Source organism: Entelurus aequoreus, linkage group LG15 (assembly GCF_033978785.1).
Source record: "Entelurus aequoreus isolate RoL-2023_Sb linkage group LG15, RoL_Eaeq_v1.1, whole genome shotgun sequence".
NCBI classification, from domain to species: domain Eukaryota; kingdom Metazoa; phylum Chordata; class Actinopteri; order Syngnathiformes; family Syngnathidae; genus Entelurus; species Entelurus aequoreus.
In genome coordinates, this window is record NC_084745.1 from 15,565,649 (window position 1) to 15,584,055 (window position 18,407).

The 18,407-nt window shown below is 38.1% G+C and overlaps 1 protein-coding gene and 1 long non-coding RNA gene across 3 annotated transcripts in view; one reads left to right on the forward strand and one right to left on the reverse strand.

Annotated features, from left to right (window-relative positions):
* The window catches only part of LOC133629857 (cadherin-12-like), a 312,919-nt gene that overhangs the window by 100,984 nt on the left and 193,528 nt on the right, over positions 1-18,407 (forward strand). The gene's annotated exons all lie outside the window — the stretch shown is intronic.
* The window catches only part of LOC133629861 (uncharacterized), an 87,603-nt gene that overhangs the window by 34,067 nt on the left and 35,129 nt on the right, over positions 1-18,407 (reverse strand). For both annotated transcript variants that reach the window (XR_009821137.1, XR_009821138.1), the window contains exons 2-5: positions 7,546-7,620; positions 7,117-7,183; positions 6,512-6,569; positions 5,947-6,013 (exon numbers count right to left, since the gene is read on the reverse strand). This is a non-coding gene — a long non-coding RNA (uncharacterized LOC133629861). The remainder of the gene's footprint in view (positions 1-5,946; positions 6,014-6,511; positions 6,570-7,116; positions 7,184-7,545; positions 7,621-18,407) is intronic.

Sequence of the window (18,407 nt, forward strand, 5' to 3'; positions counted from 1 at the left end):
GATAATTTCCGATATTACATTTTAAAGCATTTATCGGCGGATATCATCGGACATCTCTACCCAGGAGTTTAGTTTGGGTCTTGCTTTTTTTTTTTTTTTTACACCTCCTCCTCTTCCCCCCCATGTTTACCTTGTACTAAAAATGTAATTGTGTCGTACATTTTCAGTGCAATGACAATTAAACACATTCTGGGCATTGTACCATTTCCGAATGGTAACAGTTAGGAATATTAAACATGACTTGAAACCCCGCGCCTTTGTGTTGGATATCATTATGAGCTAGCGTGGGTCTGGTATCTTTCATCCAGATAAGCGCACATTATGCATGTTTGATGCCCTGCAACATCCCTCTCTCTCTGTTATTCTTATTAAGTTGCAGAAGTGCAGGATCTCCAGCTGTGCGTCTCGCTTTCATCCCAAGGAAAAAAACATTTGCTATCGCGGCCCGCAGACGATGCACCTGCCGCGTGCGCGTGGCTATCTGCAGCGTTTTCGGGTCTCCTCAGTCTTTCCTTGTATTAATTTACAATTTACTTACCCTTTGGGCTGCTCCATAAAAGTCAATGATTCGAATCATCGAGCGATGAGCTCCCCGAGTCAGATTCCATTTTGTCTTACCGTATCGCTCCCATTATTTTTTGCTTGGTCAGTGCACGCGGAGAGACATGCACGCTAGCCTCTAAAAAAAGTCAGCCTGCCTTATAATAAAAAAAAAAAAGAAAGAAAGTATTCGGTCTTGTCAGCACATTCAAACAAGGCGGCGCCCTAGTGGTCGTGTGTTGTGTTTTTCTGGGAAGGCCTGTCAGAAAAGTTTCAAAGGTGTCACATCACATGACCGTGGAGCTAATTGCCGCCATAAAAAAGAAAAGAAAAAAAAAAAACGGCGTTCACGCGACTAACAAGATGGGACGTCGGCCATGACAGCGTGCAGATTTCAGCGGGGTGGGAAGGAGGAGGTGAGATAGGCGTCACGGATCAGCAACAGTGCCTATTAGCTTCTGACTTTGCCCCTTGGAGCTTAATGTAGGGGTGATGCGGATAACATTTACTCATCCTTCAGTGCCCTTTTTATTTCATTTTACCTTTTGAAATGCTTAAAAACACAAAACCAGATGCGATCGCTCCTCCTGATGTGAATGTTAATCGCTAGGGATGTCCGATAATGGCTTTTTTGCCGATATCCGATATTCCGATATTGTCCAACTCTTAATTACCGATACCGATACCGAATTATACAGTCGTGGAATTAACACATTATTATGCCTAACTTGGACAACCAGGTATGGTGAAGATAAGGTCCTTTTATAAAAAAATAAAAAATAAGATAAATAAATTAAAAACATTTTCTTGAATAAAAAAGACAGTAAAAAAATATAAAAACAGTTACATAGAATCTAGTAACTAATGAAAATTAGTAAAATTAACTGTTAAAGGTTAACACTATTAGTGGACCAGCAGCACGCACAATCATGTGTGCTTACGGACTGTATCCCTTGCAGACTGTATTGATATTTATTGATATATAATGTAGGAACCAGAATATTAATAACAGAAAGAAACTACCCTTTTGTGTGAACCAGTGTAAATGGGGGAGGGAGGTTTTTTGGGTTGGTGCACTAATTGTAAGCGTATCTTGTGTTTTTTATGTTGATTTAATAAAAAAAATAAAATAAAAAAACGATACCGATAATAAAAAAAACCATACCAATAATTTCCGATATTACATTTTAAAGCATTTATCGGCCGATATTATCGGACATCCCTATTAATCGCCACCTTGCACGATAGAACTAGACAGTACTACAGACGCTCACACTCAAGCATTTGGAATTCACATGTTAAATAATAACTCCTCCCGCCAGTTATCATTTATAACCACCTTTGGAGGTTAATTTGTGTCTTTACTACAAAAGCTTTTTTTGAGACTGAAATTATGTAACTGAATTGTTCGCGTTTGAATTTTGTTAACTGAATTTTTTTACATCAAACTATGCTGACAATTTTAATTTTTTTTTTTTAAAAAGTTCAGTTTAAGAAAATTCAGTGTAATAAAAATGTGCTTTAAAATGCAGCATAAAAAAATCAGTGTCAAAAAATGTGCTGTTTTAAAAAGCAAAACGTATTTGTTGGCTTTATTACGAAAGCTTTTTTTGACGCTGAAATTATGTAACTGAATTTTTCGCGTTTGAATTTTGATAACTGAATTTTGTTTTACATCAAATTATGCTGACAATTCAATAAAAAAAAAAAAAAGTTTAGCGTAAGATTATTTAGTCTATACAAATACAGTGTATTCAAAATTCAGTTTAAAAAAATCACTGTATAAAAATTCAGTGTAATAAAAATATTGTGCTTTAAAATTCAGTGTATACAAATTCAGCATAAAAAATTCAGTGTAAAAAATGTCAATGCTGAAAAAATTCAGTGTCAAAAAAATGTGCTGTTTAAAAAAAAATGTATTTGTTGTCTTTATCACGAAAGCTTTGTTTGACACTGAATTTATGCAACATAATTTTTGTACATCAAATTATGCTGACAATTTCATTGAAAAAAAAAAAGTACAGTGTAAGAAAAGTCAGTGTCTAAAAATTGGGTGTTTTAAAATTTAGCGTATCAAAATTTATGTGTGACAAAAATCATTCAGTGTAAAAAAAATTCAGTGCTGAAAATTTCAGTGTGGAAAAATGTGCGGCTTTAAAAAGCAAGACTCATATGGAGTTTAGTTTGTGTTTGTATTACAAAAGCTTTTTTTGACACTGAATTTATGGAACTGAATTTTTTGTGTTTGAATTTTGTGAACTGATTTTTTTTTCACATCAAGTAATGCTGACAATTTAATTGAAAAAAAAAAAAGTTCAGTAAAAGAACATGTGTATAAAAATTCAGTGTGAAAAAAAACAGTGCATTAAAACTTCAGTGTAAAAAATCAGTGATAAAATATTCAGTGTTGCTTTAAAATTCAGTGTATAAAAATTCAGCATAAAAAAATCTGTGTAAATAAATTATCTGGAGAAATCACTGCACGTAAGAGCCACTGCCGTGACCTGGCAGTACTGCATCAAAAAGCGACATCAGTGTGTAAATGACATCACCACATGGGCTCAGGAACACTTCATAAAACCACTGTCAGTAACTACAGTTTGTTACTACATATATAAATGCAGGTTAAAACTCTACTATGCAAAGCGAAAGCCATTTATCAACAACACCCAGAAACGCCGCCGGCTTCGCTGGGCCCGAGCTCATCTAAGATGGACTGATGCAAAGTGGAAAAGTGTTCTGTGGTCTGACGAGTCCACATTTCAAATTGATTTTGGAAACTGTGGACGTCATGTCCTCCGTAACAAAGAGGAAAATAACCATCCAGAATGTTGTAGGCGCAAAGTTCAAAAGCCAGCATCCGTGATGGTATGGGGGTGTATTAGTGCCCAAGGCATGGGTAACTTACACATCTGTGAAGGCACCATTAATGCTGAAAGGTACATACAGGTTTTGGAGTAACATATGTTACCATCCAAGCAACGTTACCATGGACGCCCCTGCTTATTTCAGCAAGACAATGCCAAGACACGTGTTACATCAACGTGGCTTCATAGTAAAAGAGTGCGGGTACTAGATTGGCCTGCCTGTAGTCCAGACCTGTCTCCCATTGAAAATGTGTGGTTTATTATGAAGCCTAAAATACCACAACAGAGACCCCGGACTGTTGAACAACTTAAGCTGCACATCAAGCAAGAATGGGAAAGAATTCCACCTGAAAAGTTTCAAAAATGTGTCTCCTCAGTTCCCAAATGTTTACTGAGTGTTGTTAAAAGGAAAGGCCATGTAACACAGTGGTAAAAATGCCCCTGTGCCAACTTTTTTGCAACGTGTTGCTGCCATTAAATTCTAAGTTAATGATTATTTGCAAAAAAAAAAAAAAAAAAATTCTCAGTTCGAACGTTAAGCATCTTGTCTTTGCAGTCTATTCAATTGAATATAAGTTGATAAGGATTTGCAAATCATTGTATTCTGTTTTTATTTACCATTTACACAACGTGCCGACTTCACTGGTTTTGGGTTCTGCTCAAAGTGTGTACATGACATTTAAATATACATTTTGTCTGCGTATGAGACTCATTGTGTGGCCAGGGTTAGATGATGTCATGCGATCGAGCTCCGACGTCTCGCACATTGGACATTTTCTAGAAACCTGCTGTCTCCTCCAGTTTGAATCATGGAGTCCATGCAGAGTTTATTTTCACTGTCAGTGCATTTTAGACTCCAGCTTTGACACGGCGACATTGATTCAGCCCGATAATAACTCCTAATATGTTTGTATTGGCTAAACGTAAAAGACAAACAAACAGCAGCTGCTGCTAATTGTCCTCTGGACTCGACTCCGGAGGTGCAAATAAGGTCGCCTCACTGTCATCACGAGGGCTCTAACTCCAAGCACATTTTTTTACAAGCCGGCTCCTTAATGACTCACCTTGCCTCATCTCTGGACGCTTAATCGCCATTAAAAGTCGTTAAATAGTAGCGCCTCTTAAAAAAAGATGCGGTGTAAATATGAAAAAAAAAAAAGAGGCGCCAAGGAGAAAATGTCAGGTAGGAAAATAGGACTTCATTAAAGTCAAATGGAAAAAAACAAAACACCAGCGGTGATTAATCAATTGGAGCTGAGATCCTGGAGTGCACGTTAGCCACATTATTGCTGATTAGCAGTTCAAGCGGGGAGGACATCGGGGGGTTAATATGCCAAATAGATCATGCGGAACGGCGATGATGTGTAAGGGAACGTCAGCCATCCGCTGCTTTCGCCTGGGCGACTTCAGCCGCTGGTTAGTCACTTAGTCTGTACTGACTGCTTTTTTTTTTTTTTTTCCCCATCCGCTAGGGTTAATTGAACACAAATTGCTATTGGAAATACGTTGTTGCTGCTCACACGCGCGCACATGCACGCTCGCTACGGACTGTAAATGTCAGGTAGGTATTGTCATCGCTTCTACTGACAACTACCATATTGCACAATAGAAAAAAACAGTTGGAATAAAACCGCTGTGTTTCCTCATGTACATGACCTCGAAAATGTCAGATAGTTAATGCAAAATCATTCCTACCTTAGTTTGATGATCTTATCCCAACATCAACAATGTGCTCTTAAAAAAAAAATATGTATATATATATATATATATATATATATATATATATATATATATATATATATATATATATATATATATATATATTGTGTGGCGTACCCCAGGGATCAATACTGGGACCACAACTGTTCAATCAAAATATTGAAATTAAATGATTGAAACAGCTAAAACAAAAATATTTACAAAGCAAAACATAACCAGTTACCCAATAATGTGCAACAATTCTTCTCAAAAGAGGCCAATTACAACCTTACGGAAAAATGACCGTAACCCGCAGTATGTTTACTCATGAACATGAACTCTCAAATGTCAGATAATTAATGCAAAATCATTCCTTCCTTAGTTTGATGATCTTATCCCAACATCAACGATGTGCTCTTAAAAAAAAAAAAAATATATATATATATATATATATATATATATATATATATATATATATATATATATATATATATATATATATATATATATATATATATATATATATATATATATATATATATATCTCTTGTGGCGTACCCCAGGGATCAATACTGGGACCACAACTGTTCAATCAAAATATTGAAATTAAATGATTGAAACAGCTAAAACAAAAATATTTACAAAGCAAAACATAACCAGTTACCCAATAATGTGCAACAATTCTTCTCAAAAGAGGCCAATTACAACCTTACGGAATAATGACCGTAGCCCGCAGTATGTTTACTCATGAACATGAACTCTCAAATGTCAGATAATTAATGCAAAATCATTCCTACCTTAGTTTGAGAATCTTATTCCAACATCAACGAGGTGCTCTTACCGTACTTGGCGAATCGGTCGTAGTTGCCGTAGAACTCACGGATTCAATCTGTAGAGATGGGGGCAGTCTAAAAAAAGAGAGAGATTGCATGTGATTTATCAAAAACAATTAACTTTATCGGAAATTTCAGTCTTTAAAACAAGAAAATCAGTCCCCTCAGGGTTTTTTGTGATTGTTTGCGGCTTTGAAACAATTAATCATATAATCGTAATTAACAAATCAGAACGGTAAGGCATCAGAGGGTTTGTTTTGAACTAAGTAAGAGAAAGCAATATGTGAAGGTTGGCGAAACATGTATACGGCTCAAAATATATCTTGTGGCATACACCGGGGATCAATACTGGGACCAAAACTGTTCAATCAAAAGATTGAAATTAAATGATTGAAACAGCTAAAACAAAGTGATTTACAAAGTAAAAAAAAACTGCTACCTAAGAATGTACAACAACTCTTCTCAACAAAAGAAAACAATTACAACCTTACGGAAAAATGACCGTAACCCGCAATATGTTTACTCATGAACATGAATTCTCAAATGTCAGCAACATCAACGCTGGTCTCTTACCGTACTTAGCGAATCTGTCGTAGAACTCACGGATTAAATCTGTAGAGATGGGGGCAGTCTAAAAAAGAGAGAGATTACATGTGTGATTTATCAAAAACAATTAACTTTATCGTAATTTTCAGGCTTTAAAACAAGAAAATCCGTCCCCTCAGGGTTTTTTGTGATTGTTTGCGGCTTTGAAACAATTAATCATATAATCGTAATTAACAAATCAGAACGGTAAGGCATCAGAGGGTTGGTCTTGAACTAAGTAAGAGAAAGCAATACGTGAAGCTTGCTGAAACATGTGTACGGCTCAAAATATATCTTGTGGCGTACCCCAGGGATCAATACGGGGACTACAACTGTGCAATCAAAAGATTGAAATTAAATGATTGAAACAGCTGAAACAAAATTATTTACAAAAGCAAAACATAACCTGCTACCCAAGAATGTACAACAATTCTTCTTAACAAAAGAGGACAATTACAACCTTACGGAAAAATGACCGTAACCCGCAATATGTTTACTCATGTACATGAACTCTCAAATGTCCGATAATTAATGCAAAATTAGTTGTACTTTAGTTTGATGATTTTATCCAAACATCAACGCTGGTCTCTTACCGTACTTGGTGAATCGGTCGTAGTTGCCGTAGAACTCACGGATTATATCTGTTGAGATGGGGGCAGTCTAAAAAAGAGAAATATTGCACGTGTGATTTATCAAAAACAGTGAACTTTATCGGACTTGTCAGGCTTTAAAACGATAAATCAGTCCCTTCAGTGTTTTTTTGTGATTGTTTGCGGTTTTGAAACTATACCAACAGAAAGCAATACGTGAAGCTAGGAGAAAACATGTGTTCGTACCCCAGGGATCAATCCTGGGACAAAAACTGTGTAATCAAAAGATCTAAATTAAATGATTGAAACAGCTGAAACAAAATGATTTACAAAGCAAAACATTACTTGCTACCCAAGAATGTACAGCAATTTGTCTCAACAGAATTTGCTCTTGAATTTGATCTTATCCCAACATCAACACTGTGCTCTTACCGTACTAATCGGTCATAGTTGCCATTAGCGTAGAAATCATGGATGAAATCGGTTGAGATGCGACACCAGGGCAGTCTGAAAAAGAGAGATGTTGAAACTTATCGACTTACCGAAAATGATATACTTTATCTGAATTGTTAGGCTTTAAAACATGAAATTCAGTCCCTTCTAGGATTTTGCGGGCTTTTTTTTGTCATTCTTTGCGATTGCGGCTTTGTTCAGTTCAGTTAATTTATTTATTTCATTCATAAAAAATCAAAGGAATAAAATAAAAATAAAACAATCAACATAGCATTGAAATACATTATGAATGAAAAGGAGCAGAAAGAAGCTAAAAAACGTATATCTGCTCCCTCTTTTCACAAATACAACAATTGATTTTCAATGTCGGCGACTACAAAGCCATATTTTCATTTTACGAAAATTAAAGCAATAATTAAGAAATTGTTTTACTCAATCTTTGAAACAATTACCGTATTTTTCGGACTATATGTCGCAGTTTTTTTCATAGTTTGGCCGGGGGTGCGACTTATACTCAGGTGTGACTGGTGTGAAATTATTAACACATTACCGTAAAATATCAAATAATTGTATTTAGCTCATTCACGTAAGAGACTAGACGTATAAGATTGCATGGGATTTAGCGATTAGGAGTGACAGATTGTTTGGTAAACGTATAGCATGTTCTATATGTTATAGTTATTTGAATGACTCTTACCATAATATGTTACGTTAACATACCAGGCACGTTCTCAGTTGGTTATTTATGTGTCATATAACGTACACTTATTCAGCCTGTTGTTCACTATTCTTTATTTATTTTAAATTGCCTTTCAAATGTCTATTCTTGGTGTTGGGTTTTATCAAATACATTTCCCCAAACAATGCGACTTATACTCCAGTGCGACTTATATATGTTTTATTCCTTCTTTATTATGCATTTTCGGCAGGTGCGACTTATACTCCGAAAAATACGGTAATCACAATATCTTAATCAACACAAAAGAACAGTATGGCATCAGAATATTGGTCTTAAACTAAGTAAGAGACTGCTTAACCAACAGAAAGCAATACGTGAAGCTAGGCAAAACATGTATAAGGCTCAAAATATATCTTGTGGCATACCCCAGGGATCAATACTGGGACCAAAACTGCTCAGTCAAAATATTGAAACAGCTAAAACTAAACGATTAACAAAGCAAAACATAACCTGCTACCCAAGAATGTACAACAATTTGTCTCAACGGAATTTGCTCAAAAAACCCACAAATGTAAGACAAGTAAGGCTCCACTTTTCCAAAACTGCACTAGCTTGATGCTAATATACATTGACTTTGCTATTGATAGGCTACTGATTAGCATGAGTGATTTTACATGCTGATTTCAACACCTCTGAATTTGTTAGTGAAAACTACGACTAAAATGCACGTTAAAACAAAACAGCTGGTGAGTGATAAGTACAATACTTACAGTATTAACATTTATTAGGGCGCAACAAAAGACTAGATTCAGCAAAGACTGAACTGACTGACCGACATACCATAAACTATACACTATCTGACTTTTAGGACTTGCAACTGTCATTGCAACTTAACTTTATACTTTAAAAGACTCATAAATGCGTAATAAAACAAGATATAATCAACATTAGAAGTAGTTTATTAATCCCTGAGGGGAAATTAAGATTTTCAGCACAATCCCATTCAAGGTCAGACAAACATTACAAGGAGACAGAACAGGATCGCTGACGGGTCTGCCAACTTCCGGCGCCCCTTACAAAAAAGGTGACAAAAACAGGTAAACGCTGGGGAGGGGACCCCAGAGTCATATAACTTGCTATGTGACACTTGTTAACTTTTAGCATGCAAACGATAGCATGCTAGCTAGCTAACTTCAGCATGCTAACTTTTTCATTTAATTTTACACTTTTTTTCTCTATTTCTGAAACCATGCTCACTGTTATCATGCTAAGTGTAAGTATTTTTATGTAAGCATGCTAACATTTAAGGCTAGCTTTGTATGGACAGCAGTTATCAAAATCAGCTCTTTTATTTAAAGTTGCAATAAAGAATACGATTGTATTATCAAAAACAAATGATATATATTAAACCACGGAAAAGTACTGGAAATTGGTACCACTATCGGTTCAAATGCGAATGGTACTTATCCTTAACTACATTACGGGAATATGGTCTGACATTGAAGAAAATATGAGTTCATAAAAATAAGTTGAGGTATTGTTGCTATGCTTGCGTTGACTACACAGGAAACAAATAATGCTTTGTCACATTTGATGAGTCCTACACATTCAAACAGGAGCCAGGGACTAATTAGATTGCTGTAAATTACAATGATTGCACACAAATTTGAAAAAAATTACAAAGCTGCACATAAATTTGATTTGTGGAATTTGCGTCAATTGGCTGACCTAACTTCCACCTTTATCAACTAACAACAAGCTGGGTTTATTTACCGGGGCAGTGATTTTCATACCGCATCTTGTGGTACGCCAAAGAACCACTTGATTAAAGTACAGTGTTTTATTTTCCTATATTCAAACACAGTGTTACTGTTCAAACTGTGTGTAATGCTACAGTGGCCACAAATATACGTGTTAAGTAAAACCACTGCCTGGTTTTTAATGAATACTTAGGCCTACCACGCTACTCTATTTTAATGTCGGTCATTATGGCGGTGCTCGGAGAGCGTTTTCTGAGGCGGCACTTGGTGAAAAAAGTTTGAGAACCGCTGCACTCGGGGACGAGCATTCTTAGAGCGACGACGACGACAAGGCTGCAGCTAATTAACACACAAACTGCAGCATGACTTGACGTTGGTCCCGTCACTGACCTCCAGGATAGTCCGAGCGCAGCATCCCGCCAAACAATCATCCTGTTTATGCGGCCGTGACATCTCGTCTAAGCGTGACGGAATCACTAACAGCTGCAAGTGATTGCTTATCAGCATCATGATGATGTTTGAATATAGTGTGGGTTTGATTGGGCTGCTCTAAATACTGCTTACAGTACAGGTACTCAGGTATTAAAATAATACGACAAAACCTGAAGGTACTAATTATGTGCAGGGATATTTGTGTTGCTATCACTTTATACCAACAACGGCACACCGATACATTTACGACGCATTGTCAGGTTCAAACACTGATGACGTCTATTAAACAGACAAAGAAGCAAGGAATTAAACAGAGACATAATTAAATTTAGCTCAATTGAGGAGAAATGTCTGGGCTGTACTCTTTGTACAGTCTTCCACCACGCTTTGACGAAAGATCGTACGCCTCCTCTTTTATTTGGACTTTCCCTGATTACATGGCAACAGCTGTTTTTAAAGGAAGGGGGGGTCGTAAACAGCCTTCGCCTTTGGTTACAAAACAGTCCTGCTTCCTCTCCGCTTTGTAGATCTCGGGTCAAGACAACATCTTCCTGTGGATTACAATACATCAAAGAAACTGACACCTTCATGTCGCGTCCCATCCTACACAGTGGAGTTTTGCAACAATTTTGATTGGTAAGATCAAAGACAGCTTTTGTTTGCTCGCCGGGAACTCATTGAAACACAAAGTTTTGTGATAACTTCGATACAATTATTCTCACACATATGACGATGCCCTCGACAATTAAGATGTGGTACAGGAAAAGACAATTTCATTCAATTAAGTTGTTTTACACTGCGACATGATACTATAACATTAACTCCAATTAAGATGTGATACGGTACAATAAGATTCAACCTGATCAAGCTGTGATACGATAAGATTCAATCCGATACGGTACGATTAGATTTAGTCGCTCAAGTTGTGATAGAGTAAGATTCAGTCCAATTAAAATGTGATATGGTACATTAAGATTCAATATGATACCATGCAATAATATTCAATCCGATATGGTACCATAAGATTCAGTTCAATTGAGATGCGATACAGTACAATAAGATTCACTACAATTAGGATTTGTTGTGGTACGATACGATTCAATCCGCTAGAGTACGATAGGATTCTATCCAATTAAAATGTGCCACGGTGATGCGATATGATACAAATATGATGTACTCCACCATAGATGCGATACAACACAAGTTACTTGTCGTATGATGTGATACATTACGATATATAATTTACTCCAATTAAGATGTGATACAGTATGATAAGAAATGATACAACTTACCACGAGAAAGATGAGATGCACTGCAATACAATGTAAGACAACACGATACAACACAATTTAGTCATAGTAGGAAATGATCCAGAGTGATATGATTCTCTCCACCTAAGATGTGATACGATCAGTACGATATGAAAATACAATTTATGAGTAGTACAAACCCCGTTTCCATATGAGTTGGTAAATTGTGTTAGATGTAAATATAAACGGAATACAATGATTTGCAAATCCTTTTCAACCCATATTCAATTGAATGCACTACAAAGACAACACATTTGATGTTCAAACTCATAAATTGTATTTATTTTTTGCAAATAATAATAACTTAGAATTTCATGGCTGCAACACGTGCCAAAGTAGTTGGGAAAGCGCATGTTCACCACTGTGTTACATGGCCTTTCCTTTTAACAAAACTCAGTAAAAGTTTGGGAACTGAGGAGACACATTTTTTAAGCTTCTCAGGTGAAATTCTTTCCCATTATTGCTTGATGTACAGCTTAAGTTGTTCAACAGTCCGGGGGTCTCCGTTGTGGTATTTTAGGCTTCATAATGCGCCACACATTTTCACTGGGAGACAGGTCTGGACTACAGGCAGGCCAGTCTAGTACCCGCACTCTTTTACTATGAAGCCACGTTGATGTAACACGTGGCTTGGCATTGTCTTGCTGAAATAAGCAGGGGCGTCCATGGTAACGTTGCTTGGATGGCAACATATGTTGCTCCAAAACCTGTATGTACCTTTCAGCATTAATGGCGCCTTCACAGATGTGTAAGTTACCCATGTCTTGGGCACTAATACACCCCCATACTATCACAGATGCTGGTTTTTCAACTTTGCGCCTATAACATGCCGGATGGTTCTTTTCCTCTTGGTCCAGAGGACACAACGTCCACAGTTTCCAAAAACAATTTGAAATGTGGACTCATCAGACCACAGAACACTTTTCCACTTCGCATCAGTCCATCTTAGATGAGCTCAGGCCCAGCGAAGCCGACGGCGTTTCTGGGTGTTGTTGATAAACGGTTTTCGCCTTGCATAGGAGAATTTTAAATTGCACTTACAGATGTAGCGACCGACTGTAGTTACTGACAGTGGGTTTCTGAAGTGTTCCTGAGCCTATGTGGTGATATCCTTTACACACTGATGTCGCTTGTTGATGCAGTACAGCCTGAGGAATCGAAGGTCACGGGCTTAGCTGCTTACGTGCAGTGATTTCTCCAGATTCTCTGAACCCTTTGATGATATTACGGACCGTAGATGGTGAAATCCCTAAATTCCTTGCAATAGCTGGTTGAGAAAGGTTTTTCTTAAACTGTTCAACAATTTGCTCACGCATTTGTTGACAAAGTGGTGACCCTCGCCCCATCCTTGTTTGTGAATGACTGAGCATTTCATGGAATCTACTTTTACACCCAATCATGGCACCCACCTGTTCCCAATTTGCCTGTTCACCTGTGGGATGTTCCAAATAAGTGTTTGATGAGCATTCCTCAACTTTATCAGTATTTATTGCCACCTTTCCCAACTTCTTTGTCATGTGTTGCAGGCATCAAATTCTAAAGTTAATAATTATTTGCACAAAAAAAAAAAGTTTATCAGTTTAAACATCAAATATGTTGTCTTTGTAGCATATTCAATTGAATATGGGTTGATAAGGATTTGCAAATCATTGTATTCCGTTTATATTTACATCTAGCACAATTTCCCAACTCATATGGAAACGGGGTTTGTATAAGGTGATACTATATTTGATTAATTCCTTTTAAGGTGCGATACAGCACGATACAAAACAGGACAATATATGGCACAATTTGAAACAATGTATCCATATGATGTTATTCAATATATTCACTCCAATTACGGTGCAATACAGTATGATAAAAACAATATGATTCACACCAAGGAAGATGACATACACTGCGATACAACATGATACAACACAATTTAGTCATAGCATTAAGTGATCCAATATAAATATGATTCACTCCAAATAAGATGTGATACAGTACAATACAAAACAATGTGCAGTATAGGATATGATTCAATTAAGATGTGATACGGTATGATCTGTTGAAATATCATTCACTTCGGTGATACCCGTTTGATACGAGTTAAATCACTCCAATTACAATTCTAATGTGATATAAGATGATTGGGTCAACTCCGATTCCGATATCAGTTCACTTTGATTCAGATTCGATACAATAAAACTGACTAAGATGGAATGAATCGAATCATATCACTCGACATGGATCGTATTGTATGGTATCGTACCACATTACCACATTTTAAGTGTACTACATCACATCTAAATCCCACGGAATCGTATTGTGTCGCGCATCGTCGTCACTTGTCCTGTACCGTACAGCATCACATGGTATCGCATCGTAACTCCACATTTCTCCTCACTTCCTGTATCTTCCCAATGCTAGTGTGTAGAATTCTTCCATGCTGTACTTGTATGTCAGATGCAAACGTGACGTCCATATTTATTGCGTCTTGCAAGAAGGGGGCGTCGGCCTGTGCTCCACGCATGACGTGCACTGCACATGGCCCCTCATCAGCCATGCACTAGTGGTGCATATCGATTAATTTGAGTGATTTTAGTGCAGAATGTGTGCAGCCTCTGTAGAAAATGCTGTAATTGGATTCCAGCGGTCCAGGATTATACGCCGCACCTCTCAGGAATGCGTATGGGAGGCAGCAGCGCCACGTAACGATGATGCAGTCGCCCTGGAATGAGAGCGGGAACCCTGACCAATCAGGTTTACTTCCACGACGGGTATGAAAGGGCCCGCTTATTAACTCCTTCTCTGCTGGGAAAGAAGCTAAATGTGTCGCAACAGAATATTCCTCCCTACAATGTGATAGTGGATTTTGCCTTTTTAGGGTTCGCATGTACCCTGTACAAAGGAACCTATTGAAATTGTAGGCTTGATTATTATTCCGCAGCTTTGCGCACTACTTTGCCCCCCTTAACATGCTTCAAAACTCACCAAATTTTATACACACATACAAAAACTGGGACAGCACACTTTAGTAAAAAAAACCAAACCCCAAAAATCAAAATTGCGCTCTAGCGCCCCCTAGGAAAAAAACAAAAACAAACTGCCTGTAACTCCCACTAGGAAGGTCGTAGAGACATGAAAGAAAAACCTGTATGTAGGCGTACAATTCATAATTTCACATCCTTGGGCAAAAACCAACAGGAAGTTGGCAATTTCCCCTTCAACACAAAAAATGACTAAAAACACTAATTTGTGCCTCTTTGAGCTGTAATTTGACCCCCTTAAAATACTTCAAAACTCACCAAAATTTTTACACACATTGGGACTGGTGGAAATTGCGATCTAAAAAAAAAACCGAACCCCAAAACTCAAAATTGCGCTCTAGCGCAATTTTTGAATAAAACAGAGACAAAACTGCTTCTCAGAGGAAAACACAGACAAAACTGCTTGTAACTTCCGGTAGGAACGTTTTAGAGACATGAAACAAAAAGCTCTACGTAGGTCTCACTTAGACCTACATTTCATAGATTGACATCCTTCAGCAAAAATCAACAGGAAGTTTGATATCCCCACTTCAAAACACTTTTTTTTTTAAAAGCGGTCACCAAACATCAAACATTATCTCCTCTGAGCGCGTTTGTCGTTTTGGCGTCAAACTGCTACAGGAGAGAGATTGAACCCTTCTGATTAAAAGTTGGCGAAAGCGTTTTAATAAGTGCTACGGTTTTGATTTTACGAGCCTTCAAAGAAAAGAACCACTGTGCTGCAGCACCTAGGAAAAAAACACAACTTCCACTAACTCCCAGTACGAATATCGTAGAGACACGAAACAAAAACCTCTATGTAGGTCTCACTCAGGACTACCACTGGACAAAAGTATTGGGACACCTAGGACTAGCACCTGCCAAAATGCGGACCCGTCCAACGCTGCTTGCAGCTTTAATTATAACTATTTTTTGAAAGCAGGAAATTCTCGAGGCTGAATCAGCATCTTACTCTGCTAGACAAAGGTATTTAGAAAAACGTCGTTACATAACCAATTTACACACTCTCGCACTCTTCTCTCATGAAACATCGCTCAATTGCATACACCAGGTATATCAAAGTTAAAAAAGGTAACGCAATAATTAATTCCCCATGTTATTAATAATAATTCAGTCAGTAATTGAAATACTTTTTTGGGGAAGTAACGAGTAACTGTAATGCATTACCTTTTTAAAGTAATATCCGAACAATGACCGGGACTGAATGTACGAGTTATCTAATTCAACCGTGATTCACTGATTGACGCGATTGTGACTTCTATTAACGCTCACACCGTTTGTCCGTCCTGACTCGCATTTTCCTTGACGCTTCTCCGTCCCGGAGCCAGCTCGCGCGCTCACAGTACAGTACGAGCGAGCAGGGGGAGAAGCTCCATGTCAGAACGACTCGGCGAGGTTATTATAGCTGATCGATATCGGTTCGCGGGTGACATTTGTCGGTTGATGACAGCCCGCTATCTGGGGCTGTGTCACGGTCAGGCTATGGCGGGAGAATGTGGACGTGAAATGGAACATACGCCAGGGCGCTGACAATGTGTAGCGTACATGCTATCTGTACAAGCTGAAAATTGAAAAGATGAACCGATAGCTGGCCGTGTTGTTGTTGTAAACGTGCGATATAAACCCCCGACAGGCGCACTTTTGTTGATGCTGTTTGCATTTTGTTGACAACATGCCCTCCGAGGTCAATCACCCAAACAGCTTCAGGCTTTTTTATCGCTCTGCGACATTAGCACACGCGACTGTTATTGATCGGCCGATCCCTTTTTCTCATATCACACTTGATTAAGCAACGTCGGCCAGGCCATTTTCACCCCGCCGACGACGTAACACATCAATGTCAAGGTGCGGACAAGTGATACTGATCGGGGGCATTACTGTATGGAAATATGAGCTGCACTTTCCAGGAGAAAAGTCCATTAAACAAGAGAAAACATACTGTATGTATTTTTTTTTGTCAGAACAGATGAATGGCCGCCATTAACTTTTATTTCAGGCGTCGCTACGGCGACATTCATCATGGAGCCGGATCACGCCTGGAAGTCGAGTAGGCGCCATCTTTGTTTTTGACAATGTTTTGTTTGAAGTACTGTTCGCACAGCACTATGCAGTCCCTCCAGGATTTCGCAGGCTTTTTGTTATGATCCGTTGCCCGGATCATGTTTTCGTCTTAGTTTTGACTACCTCAGTTCTGTTTTCTGCACCCTTGGGTTTGTGTTTCAGTTACCATGGGTGCTGATTGGTTGCAGCTGCCTCTGATTAGTGTCTGCGATGCTCACCTGCTACCAGGCACTAATCGGAGAGCTATTTATTCACGTTGCTCGCCACGCACCGTCTGGCTTCCTAGTTTGCTACAAGCAACTCCCGTGCTATTGGCATGCTTTTGTTTGTTCCTACATGATTCATACCAATTAGAGATGTCCGATAATGGCTTTTTTGCCGATATCCGATATTCCGATATTGTCCAACTCTTAATTACCGATACCGATATCAGCCGATACCGATATATACAGTCGTGGAATTAACACATTATTATGCCTAATTTTGTTGTGATGCCCCGCTGGATGCATTAAACAATGTAACAAGGTTTTCCAAAATAAATCAACTCAGGTTATGGAAAAAAATGCCATATTTATTATTGAAGTCACAAAGTGTATTATTTTTTTTAACATGCCTCAAAACAGCAGCTTGGAATTTGGGACATGCTCTCCCTGAGAGAGCATGAGGAGGTTGAGGTGGGCGGGGTTTATGGTGGAGGGGGGGGGGGGTATATTGTAGCGTCCCGAAAGTGTTAGAGCTGGGGTTCTGGGTATTTGTTCTGTAGTGTTTATGTTGTGTTAAGGGGCGGATGTTCCCCCGAAATGTGTTTGTCATTCTTGTTTGGTGTGGGTTCACAGTGTGGCGCATATTTGTAACTGTTAAGTTCCACCCTTCTACTCCAAAAAGGACCCACAGACAACTCACGATTTCCAATTGATCAACTTTCATTTTTTCCAACTTGAAGCTTTGTTGGTTTAATTTTAGTTCGTCTTCAAAATTATCAGCAGGTTGTAAACCTTTAAACCACAGAAACGGAGATGTTTCTGGTTACACAGGTAGTTTCAAACAATGTTTCACAAATGCTTCTAAACCTATGAATAATGTTTTAAACTTTCTATATAATAATGTTTTAACTTTTAGCAAGAGTTAAACATGAATGTATCCTTTAACTTTGCATTAATCTATTGTACTTCTAACTTTAAACATTAAACCATAAGCTTTGACTTTAAACCTTTTAACTTTAAAGGCCTACTGAAATGATTTTATTTTATTCAAACGGGGATAGCAGATCCATTCTATGTCTCATACTTGATCATTTCGTGATATTGCCATTTTTTGCTGAAAGGATTTAGTATAGAACAACGACGATAAAGTTCGCAACTTTTGGTCGCTGATAAAAAAAAGCCTTGCCTATACCGGAAGTAGCGTGACGTCGCAGGAGATAGGATTCCTCACATTTCCCCGTTGTTTACAATGGAGCGAGAGAGATTCGGACCGAGAAAGCGACGATTACCCCATTGATTTGAGCGAGGATGAAAGATTCGTGGATGAGGAACGTTAGAGTGAAAAACTAGAGAGGCAGTGCAGG